The sequence below is a fragment of the Callospermophilus lateralis genome, chromosome 6, assembly GCF_048772815.1.
Source record: "Callospermophilus lateralis isolate mCalLat2 chromosome 6, mCalLat2.hap1, whole genome shotgun sequence".
Taxonomy (NCBI): domain Eukaryota; kingdom Metazoa; phylum Chordata; class Mammalia; order Rodentia; family Sciuridae; genus Callospermophilus; species Callospermophilus lateralis.
Window position 1 is genome coordinate 91,278,416 of NC_135310.1, and position 19,529 is coordinate 91,297,944.

Consider the following 19,529-nt stretch of genomic DNA (forward strand, 5'->3'; position numbering starts at 1 on the left):
CCATTTTGGCTCTGGTTTTCATCATTTCTTCCTTATATTTCTGTTATCATCTCCTAGTAGATTTCCTTTATTCTAGTTTATGTACTGATCTAGTTCCTATTGAACTTCACAGCAGTTTCTTTCAGTTTCTTCTGAAACTACCATATTCTCATATCTAAAGGTTTTAAATGGTGTTCCACCATGCAGCACGTTTTACAAACTCAGATGCCCTCAGATGAGGTGAAAATTGGGACATTTGCTGCAGTTAATGCCCACAAACCAGCAGTTTGTGACCTTGATTTAAAATATATTTACATATGATATATAAATCCCTAGTCTTGTACTCAGCCCACTTTTAGACGTGTATTCAACTTGAGTTTCCTGTTCTACTTGTAAAACTGCAATACCAATCAGAATTTTAGTAAAAAATCATTTATCTGCTGAATCTTCTGAATAGCTGATGATTTTTGTCTTACTTGTAGGCACCTAAGTCTCTGATCATCACATTCCTAACACTTAGAAACCTTATTCTCCCATATTTGCATTCTCCAGATTCTTCAAAAGCCAGAAGTGTTTCCTATATGCCAAATTACTGCCCCAGCTGGGAGGGTGCTTGGTATCCTAGCTGCTGTACTTCTAATTAATTCTAAGATATTAGGACATAATGTTATATTTTGTATGTTTATAATTTACAACAAAATCATTACCATTGTGTGTGTGTCTTACTATCCAAAATATTCTTCTTGCTTAGAACATGCACAATAAGTACTTGTCAATTGCTTTCTTTAACAATCTTATTGACAAAAAATGGAAAGGTAGACAACAGCTCCTTGAAGCATTTCTTGTTAGGTTGAAGTCAGTCTTGAGTTCTTATCATTCTATTTGGAGGACCTCTTCTTTAATGAGGCCATCTAAGCAATCTTCTTAAGTTCCTCCATCATAAATACCAATATACATCATTCTATTAACCATTTTTAAGAAGCTATAAAAATCATAAAATAAAATAACATTTAGGAAGAAAGTACAGCAAAAAGATGCCCCATTCTACCTTGGAAATAGCAATGGAGAAATTAATTTTGTTATTTTCGCTGGTCCCAGGAAAAAACATGTTTGAAATAATTTTGAATTAGAGTATTGTGAGTGATGATAGTCTAGAGTGTGTGGGAAATATTGGACAGAACAGCAAACCTATTTCCACAGAAAGCACTACAAAACCCTGGAAATGATCTAGTGGTAAAACATTTTTGAGCTGTGTTGGCAGTTCCCTCGGTGATTGAATGGGATCTAAGAGGACTGGTGTGGTGGTGTGGAAGAAACGCAGCCGTAGCAGAAAGCAATATTGAGTCAGTATTTTGAAGTTACTGTTGGATCCTGAAATTATTGAACTATAAAACCTGCCATGAGAAAATGGATAAAATACAAAATGGGTTGCTCACTTTCATTTGATCTGCTCTTCTTTTACCTTGTTTTGAACATTCACAAACTTTGAGTTAAAGCAGAGTCAGAATTATCTTATGAATACAGATAGCAAGTTCTTATAATATATCAATGACTGTGCATGTAGCACTGAGCAAATGAGTCATTATTAATTTCTTTGTTACGCACCCTGATGTCAGCACAAATGTTCTGTGCTGGAGAAAGTTCTTAAAAATGTGTGAGATTTTTGAAATGAAAATTTTATATATAACTTTTGTGAATGGTTACAACTAAACTAGCATATATGTTTATGTTTACAAATGAATTTGAAAGTCTAGCATTTTGCTTGTGTATCTCACATGTCTGTTATAATACTCAAATTATCATGTCTAGCTAATAAATAGTTAATGTATATGAGATGATTCAATTTGTTAACTGAAAGCAATCCAAAATTTTACTTTATTAAATTTTTTTTATCAGTGTCACAGTTGTCTGAAATCTAAAATCTCTTTCCTTTAATAGGTATCCATTAAAAACAATAAAGATTATGATTTACTCCTTGCAATATATGTATGCTATTTTATTGATTTTTTTTATCAATAAAAGGAAGCCTCTCAGTGTTCTCATATTCATTTTGGTTATTTTCCACATCCTTGTCTTCTCACTAAACTCTAGTTATTATTCTATTCTTATGCATATCAACCACATTGGCTGACTCAGCTTCTTTCTATTCCTCTTCCTTGTGGCCTTCTTCTATTACAGAAGTTGGCCAATTAAAAATTATGGATTAATGCTGCCTTGCAGCTGAAATCTTATATGTATTTAGATTCCTCTCAGCCAATATAATCACAGGAAATTTGGAGGCAGATGTGAGAAGTGAGAGGAAGTAAACTTCACAAGGAGAAAGGTTGGCGGGGGCTCCTGGCAGCAAGTTTGAGAAAAGTAACAAAGCTCATATGCTGGAGTTGAACAAATGAGGGGAGTGTCTCAAAGAAGAGAATAAGCAAGCACACCCTATAGGTCCTTTTAAGTGGGAAGTCGTTGGGTGATTTTAAACAGAGGGACATCATCTGACTTAAATTTTAAAGGGAATGCTTTGGTTGATATGTTGAGAAGAGACTATAATTGGCAGGGGGAGAAACAGAAACTTAGGATACCATTGCAATAATTCAAACAGGAGTTGTGGTGACTTTTATTGGGTGTTTGCAGTGGAGATGGTGAGCATGATCAGATCCAGGATGTATTTTAAAGACAGTGCACTGCTGTTTTTCTGGATTGCATGTTGCAGATGAGAGCTGAATTTCTACTATATCAAGGGGGAGACGTGCTCACCCATGTCAAATGTTACTACAGTCAAGAAGCATGAGAACAGAGAAATGATGATTGACAATATGGATGGCATAGATTACCTAACTAAGAAGAGTTTGTTGTTGTTGTTGAACAGAAAAGACATATCAGAATGAGTTGAAGAGAGGATGATTAGGAGGACAACTGTAGATAGTGTAGATAATGCTTTCAAGTTATTTTGTTCTAGAAAAATGTAATATTGTGATTTAAAATAAGAAATATATATTTTATTTTTCAATTTTGGTTTCTGGCACAGAAGTCATAATTTCTTGGAATTTCTTGAGTAGTAGGAAAATCTTCTGGTTCTAGTGAAATGACTTCTGTTGGGATTCTGGTTGGGGGCTGGTTACCGTAAAGGCCTCACCATGATTAGGAGATTGGAACTTTCAGCCTGACCACATCGCCTTCAAGGAATGGAAGAGAAGCTGGAGACTGAGTTAATAATTGATCATGCCTACATAATGAAGCTTCCATAAAAATCCCTGAATTGTAATCTTTAGAGTAGTTTGATTTGCATTTATCTAATTGCTAGAGATGTTGAACATTTTTTTTCATATATTTGTTGATTGATATATTCTGAGAAGTGTCTGCTCAGTTCCTTGGTCCATTTATTGATTGAGTTATTTGGGGTTTTTTTTTGGTGTTAAGATTTTTGAGTTCTTATGTATCCTAGAGATTAGTGCTCTATCTGATATACATGTGGTAAAAATTTTCTCCCATTATGTATGCTCTCTATTCACCTCATTGATTGTTTCTTTTGCTGAGAAGAAGCTTTTTAGTTTGAATCCACCCATTAATTGATCCTTGATTTTAATTATTGCACTATAGGAGTCTAATTAAGGAAGCTAGGGACTAATTCAACATGATGGAGATTTGAGCCTAATTTTTTTTTCTATTAGATGTAGGGTCTCTGGTTTAATTCCTAGGTCCTTGATTCACTTTGAGTTGAGTTTTGTGCATGGGAGAGATAGGGGTTTAATTTCATTTTGTTGCATATGGATTTCCAGTTTTCCCAGCACCATTTGTTGAAAAGGCAGAACCAACCCAGATGCCTTTCAGTAAATAAATGGATAAAGAAAATGTGGGGGGGTAGAGAGAGAAGAGGGGAGGGGAGGGGAGGGGAGGGGGGATAGTAAAGGATAGGAAAGGCAGCAGAATACAACAGACACTAGTATGGCACTATATAAATCAATGGAAGTGTAACTGATGTCATTCTGCAATCTGTATACGGGGTAAAAATGGGAGTTCATAACCCACTTGAATCAAAGTGTGAAATATGATATATCAAGAACTATGTAATGTTTTGAACAACCAACAATAAAAAAAAATTAAATAAAAAAAAGAAAATGTGGTATAAATACACAATGGAATATCACCCAGCATTTAGAGAATAAAATTATGATATTTGCAGGTAAATGGATGAAGTTAGAGAATATAATGCTAAGTGAAGTAAGCCAATCCCTAAACAACTAAATGCCTAATGTTTTCTCTGATATAAATGTGCTGATTCATATTGGGAATGGCAGGAGCATAGGAGGAATAGACAAACTCTAGATAGGGCAAAGGGAAGGGAGAGGAAGGGAAGGGGGATGAGAGTAGAAAAGGCTGGGGAATGAAATGGACATCATTACTCTAAATATACAAATGAAGACATGAATGGTGTGACTCTACATTGTGTACAACCAGGGATATTAAAAATCATGCTGTGTAATATGAATTAAATAACATTCTGCTGTCATATATAACAAATTAGAATAAGTTTTTTTAATTGTCAATGGATCTTTTATTTTATTTATTTATTTATATGCAGTGCTGAGGATCAAACCCAGGGCCTTACACATACCAGGCAAGCACTCTACCACTGAACCACAACCCCAGCCAAAAATTTCTTGTAGTTGTAGATGGACAGCATTTCTTTATTTTATTTGCTTATTTTTGTGTGGTGCTGAGGATCAAACTCAGTGCTTCACGCATGCTAGGCAAGCATGCTGCCGCTGAGCTACAGCCCCAGGAAATATTTTTTCTTTCTTTTAGTTGTAGTTGGACAAAATACTTCATTTTATTTATTTATTTTTATATGGTACTGAGAACTAAACCCAGGGCTTTGCCCGTGCTAAGTGAGTGCTCTACTGCTGACCCACAACCCCACTCCTATATACCTTTTTAAAATTTTTTTTCAACGTGGAAGCTCTGTGATGCTTTACATAAAATAAATATTGAATAATTAAAAAAAAAATCCCTGAATTGTAGTTCCAAGAGTGTCCAGACTGCTGAACTCACAAAAAATAGTTCGTGGAGGGTGGTACCATAGGAAAGAGCTTGGAAGCATCACACTCCTTCTCCCATGCCTTACGCTATACATATTTTCCAAGATATATCCTTTGTAATGGACTGATCATCTAGTAAGTAAACTCTAAGCAATGGGACCAACTGCTTGCATTGGTGTCTGAGTAGTAGATAGTCTTGTGCAAGTTAACCCTAATCTATGTGATCTGACATAATCTCCAAGTAGACAGTGTCAGAATTGATTTAAACAGTAGGACAACCAGTCAATGTAGGCAGGTGAATTGAATTGATGTGTAAGAAAAACAAAAACAAAAACCCACACATCAGATGTCAGAGGTGAGGTGTATCGATTGTTGAGAGTGTAGTAGAAGGGTTTTGTTTGTTTGCTTGTTTGATTTTGCTTTTATTTTAATACAGAAAACAGTGCAAAAGAAAACTAACTGATGGCAGATAGGAAAAGAAAGAAATGATTTTTAATATGCAAGAAATAACAGCATTATTATATACTAGTATATATACTAGTAGAGAAACCACTTGATAATGTAAGAGAGACATAAGAGACTTGCTAGAATTATGTCCTTGAATAAGAAAAAAAATAGAATGCAATGCTCATGTGGATGGCTTGGTTTAGGTGGATACAGAGATTATTCATCTCTAATAGCAAGCAAGAAGGCAGAACATGTGGGTATAGAAGTAGGTAGGGATCTGGACATTTTCTTCTAATTGCTTTAATTTTAATAGTAAAATAGGACTTAAGACTAACAACTGAAAGTGACTTTTGGATGATTAATGGATTATTTAATGAACAATAAGGCAGGTGGTAATACTACTTGCTCTCCAAGGGTTAGTTGAGGCTGCATTAGGACTTCAACCAGTGCCTGGGCATGACTGGAAAGAGTGTAGTAGGGACACGGGTAGAGATAATTGAGTCTACATTTTGCCAGGAAGATACTAGGCATCAGGGCTCTATTACAAAAGTTGGGCTCAGGTTAAACATTGATTACAATAATGAAGACAACCCAGAAAACATCAGAAAATCAAGGCAAGGCCATGAGCTAGAACTGAACAAAGAGGGAAGACTTCACTTTTTTTGTATAGGGTGCAGTGAACCCATTTCAACTATAGCTAAGTCCCATCAGAAACACAAGTTTTGATTTTACTTCTATATTTTGCTCAAGTGGGGATGAGAAGGATAGAAGAGATGAACTGATGCATAGAGACCTTTTGTTGCATGGGCTTGAGATTGTTGGGATAAACAGAAAATTAGAGAATTCAGCTTATTTTAGTTCTATTTACATAATGCCAAATTGTGGAATTCTATCAATTATGTTTTATCTTCTCTATACAAGCAAACAAATTTTTGCAAATAGCTGGATATTGGGCTTGTTCCAACATTGTTTCTGATATCTCAACATAAGACTGTAATTTCTAAGTAAAGTAGACAGTGAAATGTTGTGATAATGTGTTCTTTTCAACTAATTCAAATGTTTATATACATCATAACATGCTATTCCACGAGGCAGATAGCATTATATTAGATGAGAATGCTGTATGAGAGTGATGCAAAATATCTGAGATCACAAAGGGACAAGTGCCAGATTCAGAACCCAATTTTGATTTTGATTCAATGAATTTATTTGGTTGCTCTGTGTCACACAACCTATAGCACGTTTTGTTTTAGTATTCTTAATTCCAGCACTGTTGTCTTTAAACAACAACAAAACATTATCTTAGTTAATTCTGGCTGCTATATCAAAATATCATAGACAGGATTGCATTCAATCAACAAAAGTTATTTTTCACAATTTTGGAGCCTGGAGGTCTGAGATCATGTGAGGGTCTGGTGCAGGCCCCCTTCCAGGTTGTACAGTGCAAATTTCTTATGTACTTTCATGGTGGGAAAAGAGCTGGAGAACTCTTTGGTGTCTCTTTTGTAAGGACACTAATGCCACATGAGAATTCTTCCTTCATGACCTAATTACTTCCCCATTTCCACCTCCTAATACCATTACCTTAGGGATTCAGATTTTAGCATATGAATTTGGGTTGAAGGGACACATACATTCAGTTCATTACAATTACTATCCTGCGAAAGTTTTTATTTGTAAAAGAGCTATTTTTTTATTTGACTAAACAATGCAAAATAATAGCTACATTTTATATTCAGTGATATATTCCAACTAATCTTACTGATAAGTTATTTAACTAAAATCTAAAAATATTTTCACATGGATAGGATATAACTACTTCTCTTCAGATTTCTAATGCCATAGTATTTTGTTTAAAATATCACCTTTTGAAAGAGTCTTGTATACATTGAAACCTATTTTCGACTTGATTGTCAATGAAGAAAAGTGTTGATGTTATTGGTAGTAAGGATTTTCATACTGTGAATTCATGTCCTGTCATTTCTCCAATGAATACTCTATTTTTGAGTACAGACTGGTGTGCATAACAGAAAAATAAGAGGTGGTAAGAAAATTGTGCCTCTTTTGCACCTGAATTAATCTTGTAGACAGGTGTTTATAGCTGCTTTGAATGAGTGTTTGGATAATATGGTGCACTTTTTCTTTGCTATGCCAGAGCAAGTAATCAGGCTCCAGAAAAAGATATGTGCTTAAAGAAATTTGTCGATAAGTTGACAAAGTTGGTCTCTATAAAGGTCTAATGGGCTTGACTGTTTAAGTGCTTGCTTGGAGACCATTATGAAGACAGAACTTCTAACAATGCCAATGGCAGTAAGGGCAAAAATCTTCAATTATTTACTGTACTAGGATTTTAGGATCAATATTCCTTTAATATATACAGTTTGGAGCCCAGATAGGACTTTATATCTCAGTATTTCACTCTGCTATCTGGAAAAGATTGTTTTAAAAGAACAAAACGTGACTGTTTAGAAATTCCATCATGATATGTGAAACTTGGCATAGGTGATAATAAAACACATATATTAAAGGCCTTTGTTATGAAATATGGGGTCAGGAACTGTTATACATGTTGTGTTCTATTGATTGAATTCTCTGATTTTTCTTTGCTTAACCTTGTTGCTTTTCTGAAACCTGTGTGGCTTCTTAATAGAGTGATGCTAGTACCAATGGGCATAATTTCTTTAATAAGGCATTACACAGAGAAAATCTCAAAGGAAGTTTTAGAAACCCTTACTTAAAAGCCAAGCTTCAGTTCAAAAACCTAAACAAACTAAAATTGAATGGCCCATTCATCCCATTGCTAAAGAAGATAATTTTGATTGCTTAAAAACTGTACTCTCTTCAGCATCACACATACTAAAATTGGAACAATATGGCAAAGATTAGCATGGCTCCTGTACACGGATGACATGCAAATTTTGAAGCATTCCATATGTTTTATCAGACCTCAAAAAAAAAGTACTTCTCCCCAAACTTCCCCCTTATCCTACTTAATTCCTTTAATTTTTATACTGATTTTATAATAATTTTAGTCATTGTTCTAAATGAATAATATTTTCATATACTTAACAAAATAAAATAATACAAAAAATTGTCCTTCCATGCCCTGTAAATAATCATTTCATTCTTTTTTCTTGTGTTATCCTTCCATTGTTTCTTTATGTAAACGCAATCAACCAATATGAATGGCTATTTTTCCTCTCAAAATTGTAAGTTTCATAAGGCCATAGAAATGGATTTGTTTTATTTCATTACTATATCCCCAGTATCCTGTTATACAGTATGCACTTTATGTGCATCAAGTTTATCAATATTGATATAAAAATAAATAAGTAAATATTCAAGGAACAACTAGCAAGGTCATACATACCACTTGGTTTCACTGGAATGGATTCTTTTCTAGGGAGGACTGAAGCCCCAGACAGCTTAGAGATGCTAAACAAATATTACCAGGAAAGTGAAAACAGGTTTCTCTCTGGTTACCTCTTGTTATTAGTTGGATTACTTTAATACTGTCCAGGCAGTATTAAATGTCAATGTTTACCCGCCTTCATTTTGTGTAAGTAAAGACATACCTCCAATAGTGGAAATGTCCACCTCTCTAAATGCAATAAAACTACTGTTTATGTGAAAAGATGCACTAGTTCAAAGAGAGAGGACAAGTCAGAGATAGTGATGCATATGAAACTGATTTCCTCAAGGAAAATGACAAAAAAAAAAACAACAAAAACACAAAAAACAAACAAACAAAAAAACACTTCTATCTCAAAAAGATTCAAGGTCACCTTGCACTTATATAAACAGAAGAATTAAATATTAGGAGAGTTTTTTTCAGTTGATTTATGATTACTGAATTTAATACAAATGATATAATCACTGAATATCAGATTAGTTGCTACAGGAAACTGAATCAGTGAATTGAAAAAACAGCTCAAGCAATTACCAGAGAACAGAGAGGAAGCAAATTAAAGGGTTACTACAAGCAATACAGCATAATCCACATGGATGATGGAGCCAGAAAATCAAACATAGGCATAATGAGGAATACCTAAAAAGTGTTCCCAAATGTATGTAATGGTCATCCAATGCATGCTTTCCTTGTCCCCCTCCCAGAGATGCTATTTTAGTATACCTAGAAATGAACTTAGGTGTATCTATTTTTCAAAATAAGTACATTAAATGATTTTAATGATGTGGAAAATTTGGGAAACACTGCCATAAATGAAAAAGCAACTATAGATGCATAAAAATATTTTTAAAATTTATAAAGGATTATTTTCAGGAGTTCCACGATGTAAGAATCCATGAAATACTAAGAAAAAATAATGAAAAGAGATATATTTTCATACATTTAATTTCAGACAAAAGGAGATATTCTTCAAATATAGATTCAGAAAAAATAATTATAAAAGAAAAAAATCACTTGCAATTTTCTATAAGAGTAAATACTAGGTGTCAAAGAAAAAAGGTCAACAATCCGGCAGAAAAAATCTATATTCCCTGACAAGACCTTGTCCACTGCAGGAGTGATAGAAGGACATTTGCATGCAAATAACAACTCAGAAAGTGTTTTATTTGCTTGTACATCCTGAAATTTATACACATGAAATGCTAATTAAAAAGGAGACAAGAGGGCTGAGAATATAGCTCAGTTTGTAGAGCACTTACCTTGCACACACAAGGTCCTGGGTTCAATCCCCATCACCACACACAAAAAGTAGACACGGGGGAAGCATGGCCTAATATTGTTAACATTGCTTGATTTTGATTTTAAAATATAACATAATGAATTAGGATATACATAATTTCAAAAAATGAAATTAAAATAGTACTAATCTAGATTTATTTTTAAAAGTTTATTACAACAAAAACTTGGGAATGAGAAGAAAAAATGTATATAAAGTTTTCACTCTGTACATGTATATTAACACACATTGTTTATTTTTTACCTTGTTAGAAAGATAAATGTTAAGATATAATGAAAACATAAATGTGACTACTAGTTAGCCGAATATATGACACCTAGAAGAAAGACTACATATACCATGCTTCCTTGCAGCTCTGTGTGATCCTGTTGTTTGAAAAAAAATGGGAGAATCCCAAAAAGGAGAGACACAAGGGGGAGCTCCAAATTCTGTGTACATAATTAACACCGTGGCTGATTTCAGGGCTACATATGTGAGGAGCAAGATTTCGAGCTATCCAGGGAAAAAAAGAAGCTAGAAGGTTAACAAAACCGCACAAAGATATTAGCAGTTGCTTAGATGGTAGGAATGTTGTTAGGAGTTAGATTTCCATCAACAATGTGGTATTTGGAAAGCACCTCAGACTTTCTATAGAAACTGATGGGTTATAGCTTAGAAGTAAGAACCATCTCAGGATTAAGGCTGCAACTGAAATAGATCTGTTTAAGCAAAGTCTGAAACCATAGCTTCATGCTGTCAAGGTGATCTTCTGTTTAATTGCTACTAGAACACAACTCAATACTCTTTCAGAGAAAGATGGAGATTTTTACTGGAAGCTAACTAGAAAAATAGATCAATAGGATGCACTAGTTCAGAAACAAACCCAAATAAGCATGCTGTGTTAGGTGAAACTAGATTTAATTACATTGTACCATAAAAAGACTCAAAATAAAGGCTGGTCTACAAGTTATAATTTACTTATATAACATGTAAAGTCATTTACAATTATAATGTGTGTGTGTATATATATATATATATATATTTCCTGTTATGAGATCTGTTACTATGTTAAGTGAAAAAAGCAGGTTTCAAAAGAAAATATATGATAAATATTTTTGCTATAAAATAACATTACACACTAGTAAGGTTATTAAATTATTAAAACTAGTCTCAGATAATATGCAGCAAAATATCAAGCCTGTTTATTTCTGGGTTTTAAAATAACAAGTGATATTTTTATCATATGTCTGGGTTTTCTAATGAAAATAAACAAGTTAAAGACAGTTACTATACAGTTTTTAAACCCTTCATTGTTCTGGCTATATTTACTATTGTGAGCTTTTTGAATAGATATTCTTTAGGAAAATAAGGGGTCATTGCCTTGTAATGATTATTACTACAGTTGAGCTGCATTTGTGTTACATAGGTTTCTGGGGCTGGCCTGTCCAAAATATATAACACTGAATGTAGAAGAAAACGTACTTGGAGTTTCAAAATAACATTCCATGGAATAAAGAGTATTGTAGGATGGGAACTTCTTGTTCTGTTCTACTCACTCTGTCCCTTTGGCAATCACTTGCTCTTTGGGGCCATTCTAAGTCTCTGAATAAACAAGAGACAATCTGTGTTCATACTTTGAGTGGCAAGTTTAATTTAGACAATCTGCAAATTTGAGAAAAAGATTCCATCAACTCCCTCAGAGCTCCTTTTTTCGCCTCAAATTGGCCAAAGCTCTTCCAGTCTTTCCACAGCCGTAGTCGGGCTCAAAAGTGTGTACATAGAGCTCTGTTGGTTCAATTCAGTACCAGCATCCAATGGAACTCAGTCAATTGTAAGCCCTCGAGAGCTCCTTTTAGTCTCGCGTCTCTGGTTTCCTGGGTGATGTAGACATCTGCACTCATGGGAGAACAATACACAACTTTGTTACCAGAAGGGTAAGCTACTTGAGTTCTGTACAGGAAGGAAGAAAATCAGAACCTGCACAGCATTTAGATTAAGATTTGGGGGTAACATTTTTGTGCTGCAATATTAAAATTGAAGGTCCATAGGGAGAATAATATCAAAGCCCAATGCATGAATAAATCTCTTTTCTCCCTCTTCAGTTTGGAAACAAACCTCTTGTAGATAACCACAGGTCACTTTTAGCTATTGATGTTTAAATAATTTTTTAATTGCTATGATAGGTAGTCCTTGCTTTGCACAGTAGTGCAGGAACATTAAGTAACCGTACAAGCTGAAATCATGCAAAGCAGCCTTAATAATGGATGTGAAAGTTTGTAATTATTCTGTGGTTATTAGAAATTGTCAAAACATAAAAAAAATTTACTATTGATTTTAAAAATATAGAGAAAAATTTTAAGTAGTGAAACATTTAGTTAGTAGACTGTTATATATTAGAAACCTTAATAATTCAATGGTTTTATTTCTTTGTAAAAAGATATATCAGGGATAGTTCAAACAATGCTTGTGTTAGCCCAGTGGCTTTTGGTTCCTTGTCTCTGATATATGCCAGGACAGGGGTTGGTTTGAGTTAGAGAAAGGAACTTCATTGTGTGGTAGTCAGGAGTCAGGAACCCAGACAGTCTCGTCATGACCAATAGTTCCCAAGTTCCCTGAAGACAAAGAGTTTTTGGTTTGTGTGGAGTCTTAGGGGTACTCAAGGGAGGGAGAATCCCCAAAGGAAGGGTAAAGAGCTGGTTTTGTAGCAGAACATATATTACATTTGCATGTTTTCTAGAACATGTGTCCCATGTTCTGCCTGGGTGGAAATTTTAGCATTCCAATCAGGGTGGGCTGCACATTTGGCATTGTTGTTTGGGAGAGCTGCTGATTTTTATTGTATTTTGCATGTTGTTTATTCTGGTTTCAACTAAACAGGGAGTTATGGTCAGGACCCTCTGTTTTAAAGTCTTTTGAGCCAATGTTTGTGAGGTAAAGCAATCATCCTTCAATACTTCATCCTTCATTCTTTCAATGTTGTGAAATGTTATTAAGAAGTCCTTTAATAAGAATGTTTGAAAGCATCACTGTCCTGGGACATCATCTTCTTTTCCATCATGTATGTAAAAGGAATGTACATGTTCCTTATGTGTGTTCATAGGTTCACCTTCACTCTGTTCTCTGTATATCTAGAACATCCCCAATGGGGACAGTGTGAACATTCCCACAGTCAGCGCTAACTGCTCATCTTCAATTCCAATTTCTTTCCTGCTGTGATTACTCTTGGTTTCTTTGCTGTACATTTACTTTTGTTTACTGATTTCTCTTTCAATTATCCTTTTTTGTATATGTCTGTATATAAAGTAGAGTTGATGAGCATGTGGGCTACAAGCCAGTATGGACTACAGCTGACACTCAGTGGACTTTGTTGGCAGATTTGTCTATCTCCAGGTAATCAGAGAACCCAAAGGAAAATAGCTGGGGAAAACATGGGAGTGATGTCATTAAGAAAAGTAGAGAGATTCTGATTTCAATGAACCAAGAGTGTGAGGCATCATGGCGCATGCCTGTAATCCCAGCAGCTCAGGATGCTAAGGCAGGAAGATTGCGAATTCAAAGCCAGCCTCAACAAAAGCAAGGTGTTAAGCAACTCAGTGAGAACCTGGTTCTAAATAAAATAAAATAAAATACAAAAAATAGGACTGAGGATGGGCTCAGTGGTCAAGTGCCCCTGAGATAAATCCCCAGTATCCCTCAAAAAATAATAAATAAATAAATAAATAAATAAACCAATAGTTTTATTTTAAGGCTGACTACATTAAATATTTCTTCCATAGTTTATTTCTTCTTTATGGCATAGTGAATTCTTTTTTCTGGGTCTTTATGTCATGCCTGCTATGGTTTGAATAAGTGTTCCCCAAAGATCCATGTGTTAAAGGCTTGAATTGCAACACATGGCACACTTGGGAGGCAATGAATACTTTAAGAGGTAGGGCCTAGTGAGAGGTTTTAGGTTATTGCGGATGTGCCCTCAAAGGGGATATGGGAGCACAATTTCTCCCTTTGTTCACTTTTACTTCATGGAACCCCTAAGGTGAGCAACTTGCTCCACCATATACTCTGCCATGATGTGCTGCCTGTCCACAGGTTCATAGTCAAGGGCAACCAACCACAGACTAAAACCTATGAAATGGTGAGCTAAAATAAGCCTTTCCTTTTTAAAGCTTTTTGTCTCAAGTATTTGCTACAGTAATAGAAAACTCACTAACCCTGTATAACAATAAAATATAGTAAAATTAAGTAAATATTATAATATCAGGATGATTTAAAATTGAAGGAAGAAGTTTTTTTTTAATAAATAGGTGAAGATATTGTAGTGCACTCTACAACTTTGAAAAATAAGTGGGTTTTGCTCATTAAGTCAATTAGCAGAAATATTTTTAAAATTATTTTAGAGTATGAAATAAATTGTCAAAATAGCTTTTAGGAAAATAATAAGAATGCTCAAGAACACTAAAACAGGTTTGAGAGATCAGATCTGTTTTAATACATTATATGAATCAATTTTGAAAATTACAAAAGGAAGAACTTACAGCATAAAATTATTATTCACAGAGTCATGAAATATAGGTAACCATGTGAATTTAATATTAGGAGATATGACTATAGAAAAATGGATATACATAGAATCAATAAGGAAAGTGATTATATTATGAGAAAGGATAAGAATAAATTAGATTTTATCTTCAACCTCTATTCTTTCCCAATAGTATTACTTTAGCAAGTAAACAGAATGTGTCTCTGTATCTGAAGTTTGCTAGGATAGCTGATAGAATATCTTGTGAATTGGATTTATTTCCCAAGGTGGGTTTAGCCGACGAGGAAGAGCAGGTTTGGGAATACTGCAATCTGGCTGACAAACCAAGCCCTGATGATAAATGTGAGTAGGTCCAGTTGGAATGAGAAAAGAGTTGGTAGGGTGCCTCAGCAGTTGCTATTAGATATGATCATAATTAGCATTTTTATTAGGGAGTCTGAATAAGAAGTAAACATCAAATTAATGGAACAGCTAAAAAATGAAATAAGAGTGTTACTTTATAGCAGTAGGAAATGTAATATAATTCAGGTAGAGAGAAACTCAGGAATTGTTTTGAAGAAAAGAAGAGAAAGTCAAAGAAAAGAAAAGGGTGTGGGGGAGGAGCCAGTTCATGAGGATGATGAATCATTTCCGTGAGAGGATTTTAATCTAAAACTCAATTATACAGTACTTTGAAATTGCATAATAATAGCTAAAGGTGCCTGCATAGACAATAAACTTGAGCATTGTAAATTGTGGTTGGGATTTTGTCGTCCACAATAAATTATTCTGCCTGCCTATACCCATCTCTCATCTGTAGCAACAAATTACTGAAATGGAATGCCTGGATTGGAGTCTGTGTGTCTTGAGTATCTTACATATTGTCACATACACATACCAAAATATGACGATAAAGCCAATAAAAACTTCCATCAATTAGGAAGGAACATTGTACTCCCTTTTTCTTTTTGTTAGATTTTATTTATTTCTTTATTTTTTAGTTATAGATGGATACCTTTTGCTTTATTTATTTATTTTTATGTGGTGCTGAGGATTGAACCCAGTGCCTCACACAGACTAGGCAAAGGCTCTACCACTGAACCACAACCTCAGCCCCTGAACTCCCTTTTCCCAAACACAAATGTCACATATTGTTGTAGGTTCATCCTAAGGGCAAATGTAGAGTATGATGCTATGGGTTTTACATTAAGTCCTGAAAGAGGTTTTACCATTATGAGTAAGGGGTTGTGTAGCTAAGAAAGAAAAATTTTTGAGAAATAGCTTCTTGCTTTTTTTTCCCCCCTTCCTCCTCCTCTGTTTCTCTGTTGTTTTCCCCCATACATCTGGATAAAAAAATTACTCATGTGATGCTGATTACTTTTAAGCTACAAACTCTCTTTTGCTTTTTAAAAAATTTCTCTGAGTAATTAAGAGAATTCTTCAGTAAAAATGGTTTTCCATTAGAGAAATTTTCTTGTACTAGGTGAGCAAGCAAGAAACAGATGGTAATAGTTGTTATTACTGAAGTGCAAAATCCAAAGAATTTTCTAGAACTTAATATTTGTACAATAACTTCTGTGTCCATTCAGAAAATTGAATGGACAGCTAATTTTTAATTAAACAGCAAAGCTAATAACCCAATGAAAAATAAATTGGAACTTACAAATTCACTCAAGCAGGCTTTCCTAGGTTATTGATCCCTAGGAAGTAAAAGAGCATTGTTAGCAAACTAAATAGAAATTAAGAATATTTTTCTTCCTTGGTCTTTATGGGAAAAAATATCTCCTTCTAATTTTATTATTTTATCTTTTATACTTTTATGTCATTCAAAATTTCAGTTATAAGAGAAATTATGTCTACTTCATCCTCATACACAAGGCATTTAAATCCATTCAAATCCATTCTATATTAATGTAAGACTTGTTCTATTTTTCACCTCATAACATGTCCCTTTGGGAATTTGGAAAATTCTTTTGTTGTTTTATTATTGCCTCTAAACAAAGGGCATGCTCTTCTTTCCTCAAACAAAGGATATATATATATATATATATATATATATATATATATATATATTCATTTTATTAGTTAAATGGTTGAAGAAGTAAATGTCTAACTATTTTAAGGTATTTTGCTTTATACCTCTACTAGGATTTTAAAAATAATAATAATAAATGAAAGAAAATCACAAAAGGAAAACAAAACATCTAAAACTAATCAGTGAAAACAACCATACCACCACTCACAACAACAACAAAACATCAAACATTTTCACTAAAGACACATTCACATCAAGGGACAAAAATTAAACTATAAAAATAAACTAAAACACTCTATCCTTTTTAATAGCATTCCTTTGATAACAACTAGCAGTTATTGAAGTTGATTACACACTATAAATATTATACATAGAAATAGACTACCTCTTCTATTTCTTATAATTTCATAAGAAGAAAGTAAGTTGTTCTTGTTTATAGATGACAGTAGGAGGTAGAGAGTAGTTCAGACTTTTCATGGAGATACTTAGTTTGAGAAGAAGGTTTTGAAGAATCCATACTCAGCCAATTGTGTCCCACTCCACCAGTTCCTATAATTTCTCATATTTTGGTAACTACATGCTCAAGAATTTTGAATTTGGAATGTCAACTCATGTGTTGAAGGTTTGGCTCTCAGATCATGTTGTTATTGAGAGGCGATTGAAACTTTAGAGGGTGGGGCCTAGTTGGAGGAAGTAGATCACTGGGGGAATACCTCCAAAGGGTTTATTTTGGCCCTGGTCTTCTTCATCCATCTTCATCCTCTCTCTTCTTCCTCCTTCTCTCTTTCTCTTCCTCTTGATTCTCCTATTCCTCCCTTCTTCTTTCTCCCGCTCCCTCTCCTTCTTCTCTCTCACCCTCTCTTCCTGAGGGTGAGCCAAATAACCAGGGACTGAAATGTCTGAAACTGTGAGTCAAAATGAATTTTTCCTCCTTTAAGTTGATTTCTGTCACAGCAATGGACAGCTGACCAACACAGAAAACTGGTACTAAGAAGTGAGGCTGTTGTGTGGCTGTACCTGCTGCTGTGATTCAGAAACCTTTGTTTTTTTGGAGGAGTTTGGAAAGCTTTGGAGGTAAAGGCTACAGAAGCCTTAGAATGCCGTAGATGGAACTTAACAATTCTGTTGAGTGCTTAAAGATGAGAGCATTGATAGAAATATGGACAATAAAGTCTGTGCTCATGAGATTTCAGTTGGAAATGAGAACTCTATTGGAAGTTGGATTAGAGTCCATTCATGTTACACTCTGGCAAATAATTTATCTACATTTTCTCCACACCTTAAGTTTGAGGCTGAGTTTAAAGGTGATGGACTAATTAATTTGGTTGAGGAAATGTCAAGGCAGCACCTAATTCAAGCAGTGGTATGAGTATTACAATGATAATCAGGAGCAAAAGTCTGAGCAGAGAGATTTTCAAAACTTATGGTTTGCACAGAAAAGTATGTGTAAAGTTGGGGCAAAGGAAAGTATGGTTGCTGAAGACGTAAGTGCTGTAAAAAGAAGTCAAGCATTTTGCACCAGGACAATAGGAAAGATGCCTTGAGGATATAACAGGAATCAGCAAGATCCCATCTCACAGGCTTGAAGATGTAAAAAGACTTTCATTTGAAATAAGAGTCCTTGAGCATCCTGCTCTCATAAAGACACCTAGAAAATTGTTTTACAAGGATTTATTTCAGCACAATTAATCATTTAGGCATTCAGAAATTGCTACACTTGCGATCCAAAGTGGCTCAGGCACTGCTTCTATTTATTGGAGACCTTGGTGTCACCAATGTGGGGCTGATGTTACAAGCCTACAGAATCTAAGAGTTGTGGGGTCCTGGAGGTTTATGCTTAGTTTTCAAAGTTCTGGGAGGTTAGCCAGGATGTGGCAGTATTGGAATCTCTATGAGAAACCTCTGAATGGAAAACATATGAAGCTATGAGAGTGAAGCCAAAGCTGCAACAGAGACTACAAGAAGTTAGAGATCAGGAACGCGGAACATATACTGAGAAAAATCACATGCAAAGAGTGGAGCCAGTCTGAAGGCCATGTGGGTTGCAGTAGCGAGGTTATAGGAACAGGGTTGTCCAATCCCTTTGTAGTTCATATGATGCTACCTTGTGCCCTTGGATACCAGGTATGAAGCTACAGGATTTTTAAATTTTTACTCTGTTAAGTTTTAGTCTTTCTTTGGCCTAATCCTTTTTTTTTTTTTTTTTTTGGTATTATCTTATTCTTCCCTTTTGGAATAGGAGTGTTTACCCTGTGCATTTTATGTTGGAAATATGTAACTTGTTATTTGATTTTTATAGGGGCTGAGTTTGCCTTGAGTCTTAGGAGGTTTTGAACTTGCATTTTTGAGCAGTTCTGGAACTAAAACTATGGGGACTCTTAGAGATTGACTGAATACATTTATATTGTGAGAGAGACGTGAACCTTTGAGGAGCTAGGGAAGGAATGTTAGAGTGTGAATCTAACTCTGACATATTTCAAGTCTTACTGATAGAACACCTTCCAAAGATTCATTTGTTGAAGGCTTGATCCCCAGCTACTGGGGCTATTGGGAGGTGGTGGTATGTTTAAGTGCTGGGGTCTAGTTCTCTGGATGTCTTTAAATGGTTTATATTTTCTCTGATCCTTTCTTACCCCACCCCCATCCTTCTCTCTCTCCTTCCTGGATGCTGCAAGTTGAACAGATTTGTTCTACTCTACACTCCTGCCATGATGTTTTTCTTCACTATGACCCAGAGAAAACAGAGCCTGGTGACCATGGACTGAAACTTCTGAAACCGTGAGACAAAATAAATCTTTCCTCCTTTGATTTCTATTAAGTATTTTGTCATACTGATG

General features: G+C 34.8%; 1 non-coding gene across 1 annotated transcript; it reads left to right on the forward strand.

The window, feature by feature from the left end:
- Window positions 1-8,288: 8,288 nt before the first annotated feature.
- Window positions 8,289-8,394, forward strand: LOC143402641 (U6 spliceosomal RNA). Its single transcript, XR_013091722.2, has one exon. It is a non-coding gene; the product is annotated as a U6 spliceosomal RNA (small nuclear RNA).
- The last annotated feature ends 11,135 nt before the right edge of the window (window positions 8,395-19,529 follow it).